This window comes from Carlito syrichta, unplaced genomic scaffold (genome assembly GCF_000164805.1).
Source record: "Carlito syrichta isolate Samal-C Ts95f unplaced genomic scaffold, Tarsius_syrichta-2.0.1 Scaffold305749, whole genome shotgun sequence".
In the NCBI taxonomy this organism is placed as follows: Eukaryota; Metazoa; Chordata; class Mammalia; order Primates; family Tarsiidae; genus Carlito; species Carlito syrichta.
Genome location: NW_007249845.1, coordinates 100,099 through 105,308, shown reverse-complemented (window position 1 = coordinate 105,308; position 5,210 = coordinate 100,099).

Genomic DNA, 5,210 nt, shown 5'->3' with positions numbered 1-5,210 from the left:
AGACTCAATTCCTAGGCTGTCTCCCAGAGGAACATCAAAATCTGCAGGCCAAGGTAGTTTGTACCATCGCCTTTGCATGAACCTCTATGTTAATATTCACTCCAAAGTACTAACATTGATCTATTTTATTTATTTATTTATTTAGAGTGGAGTCTCACTGTGTCGCCCAGGCCAGAGTACAGTGGCACACTCCCAGCCACCGCAGCCTCAACCAGCTGGACTCAGGTGATCCTTCCCTCAGCTTTCCAAGTAGCTGGAACTACAGGTACGTGCCAACACGCCTGGCTAATTTTTGATTTATTGTAGAGATGAGGTCTCGCCAAGTTGCCCAGGCAGGTCTCAAACCCGCGGGCTCAGGCAATCCACTCACCTTGGCCTCCCGAAGTGCCGGGATTACAGGCTGAGCCACTGAGTCTGGCGGATCCACAGTATTTAAACTTCTCTTTCCCTAGATAGCGAGACCCTAGAGGACACGAACCAAGTCTGATTTTCCCATAGACCCGTATACCCAGCTGTCCATGGATGATGTCCATATGGGTGTCCCACAAGCACATCACCATGTCCAAACCTGAATTTATCTGAAAACTCCTCTGAGTGTTCACATAGCACCCAAGCCTCTATCATTGCATCTACTACAGTACATTGTAGCTTGCTATTTATGAATCTGTCTTTCTTACTAGGTAGTGAGCAACTAAGGACAGAAACCATGTACATATTATTTATCTTTGTATCCCTGTAGCTCAGCACAGTGTCTGCCACACAGAAGTTACTGAATAAATATTCACAGAACTGAACCAGATACTTGTATCTTTAGGGTCAGTTTCTGTGGGGGTAACTCAGAAATGCTCAGGACATGTTTGTTACATTATATTCTAGGAAAGATGCTTCTCTGAAAGCCTTCTGCCCACCCTGCTTCTCTGGCAGGCTTGGATTAACACTGAGAGCCAATAGTTTGTCACATAGCAACAATAGTAAAGAATGAGCTACTGCCGAATAGAGCAGACGCTTGCCTGCCGTGGAGAGCAGAGCAGAGCTATTTTGAGATCTTTTAGGTAGAGTCACAGTCTGATAGGTCCACACATTGTGGCTATAGTTACCACACACAGCATCAGCCTAGGGGGTACAAGGCATTAAAAAAATCTTATTTGCATATCTGTCTCTTTTGCCATCCTTTGGAGCACCCTTTTAGAATATAAAGGACCAAATTTTAGGATCTGGTTTTTCACATTTGAAGTCAATCAGATTTTTATTTACAATACTGTAAATAAAAATCTGAAGTCTCACTCTGTCACCCAGGCTGGAGGGCAGTGGCACACTCATGGCCACCGCAGCCACAACCTGCTGGGCTCAGTCGATCCTTCTGCCTCAGCCTTCCAGGTAACTGGAACTACAAACACGCACTCCATGCCCAGCTTATTTTGTTATTTATTGTAGAGATGAGGTCTTGCCAAGTTGTCCAGGCTGGTCTCAAACCCATGGGCTCAGGCAATCCTCTCACCTCAGCCTCCCAAAGGGCTGGGATTACAGGCATGAGTCACTGGAGTCACTGCACCCGGTTCCCCTTTTTTTTTTTAAATAGAGATGGGGTCTCCCTATGTTGTCCAAGTTGGTCTTGAACTCCTGGGCTCCAGCAATCCTCCTGCCTTGGCCTCCCCAAACTGCTGGGATTACAGGTGTGAGCCACTGTGCCTGGCCCTGTAAACATATTTTATTAGTCCACGGAATCACTCTACAGATGTGCTCATTTATAGATAAAATGACAGCATATTCCAAAAAAAAAAAAAAACAGAACCCAGGTATTAGTCCAAACTTTCCAGCATGACACACATAGCCCTTTGTGATCTGACTGGGTCCAACTTTTCAGAGTCCTCTCCTGCCTGAGCATGCTCATTATGCTCCAGCCTTGGTGAGCAGCATTCAGGCACCATTGTGACAGGTGCTTAGGTTCACTCATTATCCATCCTTGTTGCCTTGAGGGATGTTCAATGACTCTGGCTAGTAACTATTTTTCTCTATGACTTTCTCTCCAAGTAAGGTGGTGTGTCATGAGAGCAGGAACAGTGTCTTCTTCCTCTTTGAATTCATAGTGCCTAGCACAGGGCTAGGCACAGAAAAGATGCTTAATAGCCAGGTGAAGTGGCTCACGCTTGTAATCCTAGCACTTTGGGAGGCAGAGGCAAGAGGGTTGCCTGAGCTCGGGGGTTCAAGACCAACTTGGGAAACTTGGGAGTCCTCGTTTTGACAATAAAATTAAAAAATTAGCCAGGCATGGTGGCATGGGTCTGTAGTTCCAACTACTTGAAAGCCTAAGGCAGAAGGATCACCTGAGCCCAGCAGGTTGAGGCTGCGGTGTCTGTGAGCGTGCCACTGCACTCCAGCCTGGGTGACAAAATGAGACTCCAACTCAAAAAAAAAAAAGTGCAAGTTCTTCAGTTACCTTTGTTTTTGCTGACCAACTTCAGTCCTGATGGTGGGACATCATGCCTAATTATGTGGCAAGTTACAAGTTCTGTGCTTCCTTTTGTGGGTTTAGCACTGTATTCTAATTTTATGGAAAAACTATAATATATGTGTGCATGCACATGCATATGTGTGTTTGTGTGTTAGCTATAGAACTTCCCCTTTCTTTTATTCATTCATTCGATAAACACTCACTGGCTATGAATTGTGCCAGTTCCTACATAGGTGCTAGAGTCTTAAGGATGCATAAGACCTGTCATCTGCCCAAAGGAAGTAGTAAGGGTTCAGTAGAAAGACACCTGGATAGGGGTGTTGGAAGACCTAAGTTCAGTTCAAATTCAAGCCTTCCCTTTCCTCAGTTTGGAATCTCCTGAAGGACATGTCACTTGCTTTTTTTTTGTGAGTAGGCATCTCATTCTGTCACCCAGGCTGGAGTACACTGGCACGCTCCCAGTCACTGCAGCCTTGACCTGCTGAGTTCAGGTGATCCTTCTGCCTCAACCTTCCAAGTAGCTGGAACCACAGGCCCGTGCCACCACACCCGGCTAATTTTTTAAATTTAATTGTAGAGACGAGGTCTCGCCAAGTTGCCCAGACTGGCCTCTAACCCCTGGACTCAGGCAATCCTGTCACTTTCACCTCCCAAAGTGTTGGGATTACAGTTGTGAGCCACCGTGCCTGGTGTCACTTGCTTTTGAGCTTCAATTTCCCAGACCATTAACAAGTTCACTTATTCTGGTGCAATTATAAAGAATCCAGGTGAAGGTAATCTGAGATTCCAAAACAGAGAGAGATTGACCAGCACCCTGATGGTCAGGTAAGATGAACAATATCCTATTCAGGGCCAGATAGTCCTTGTTCCTGTAGTAGTACAGATGAGGTTGGGGCAAAGGGAACTACCAACCCAGACCAGATTCACAAGTCAATGGTATACATTCATTTGTTGAAAAAGTTTGTGTTTGGCCAGGCACAGTGGCTCAACCTGTAATTCTAGCACTTTGGGAGGCCAAGGCAAGAGGATTGACTGAGCCTGGGGGTTCGAGGCCGGCCTGAGCAACTTGGTGAGACCTCGTCTCTACAATTAAAAAATCACAAAAATTAGCCATCGTGGTAGCATGTGCCTGTAGTTCAAGGCTGCGGTGGCCATGAGCATGCCACTGCACTCCAGATTGGGCGACAGAGTGAGACTCCAATTCAAAAAAGAATTTGTGTTGGGTTTCTTTTCTTTTTTTTTTAGAAGGAGTCTCACTCTGTTGCCCAGACTAGAGTGCAGTGGCTGCTCCTGGCCACCGCAGCCTCGACCTGCTGGGCTCCTGTGATCCTTCCACCTCAGCCTTCCAAGTAGCTGGAACTACAGGCGCGCGCTACCACGCCTGGCTAATTTTTTGATTTATTGTAGAGATGAGGTCTCGCCAAGTTGTCCAGGCGAGTCTCAAACCTGCAGGCTCAGGCAATCCACTCACCTCAGCCTCCCAAAGCGCGAGATTACCGGCTGAGCCACTGAGCCCGGCTGGGTTTCTTTTCATCAGGTCTTCAATTAGGAACTGGGAGAGAGAGATGGATGGCATGGTCACCTTCCTGATGCAATGGAAAGGTCAACAAGGACCCAGGCAACTATAACACAGCATGCAGTATGGGCCATTCAGAAGTCAGAGTGCTTGTTACCCTACAACATAACACTTACCATCTTAACCTTTTTTTTTTTTTTTGAGTTGGAGTCTCACTCTGTCATGCAGTCTGGAATGCAGTGGCACACTCACAGCCACTGCAGCCTTGACCCGCTGGGCTCAGGTGATCCTTCTGCCTCAACCTTCCAAGTAGCTGGAACTACAGGCACGCGCCACCACGCCCATCTAATTTTTTGATTTAGTGTAGAGATGAGGTCTTACCAAGTTGCCCATACTGGTTCAAACTCGTGAGTTCAGGAAATCCTCTTAACTCTGCCTCCCAAAGTGCTGGAATTACAGGTGTGAACCATCGCATCCAGCCTCATCTTAACCATTTTTAAGTGCACAGTTCAGTGCCATTAAGTACATTCACCCTGCTGCTGTGCAGTCATCACCACCATCTGTCTCCAGAACTTTCTAATCTGCCAAAACTAAAACTCGGCACTCATTAAACAAGAACTTCCCATGCTCTCCTCCTTCTAGCCCCTGGCAACCAACATTCTACTTCATCTCTGAATTTGACTACTCTAAGGGCCTCATATAAGTAGAATCACGTCCATAATTTGGTTTTTAATCATTCACCTACATTTGGGCCATTAGTTTGCTTACCTTTGTTGGAGGAGCCAGGAGAGACAGACTATTACAACTCTTCAGGGAACATTCTTGTATATATTTCTGTGCACTTGTGGAATGTGTCCCAGAGATTGTGGAATTGTCTTCCTTCCTTCCTTCCTTCCTTCCTTCCTTCCTTCCTTCCTTTCTTTCGAGTTGGAGTCTCACTCTGTTGCCCAAACTGGAGTGCAATGGCACACTCACGGCCATCACAACCTTGACCTGTTAGGCACAGGCAATCCTCACACCTCAACCTTCCAAGTAGCTGGAACTTCAGGTATGCACCACCACACCCAGCTAATTTTTTGACTTATTGTAGAGATGAGGGCTCACCAGGTTGCCCAGGCTGGTCTTGAACCTCTGGGCTCAAGCAATCCTATCACTTTGGCCTCCCAAAGTGCTCAGGCTTGAGCCACTGCACCCAGACTGATTGTGGGATTTTCAAAGGCTGGAAACATTTGGTGTACATCT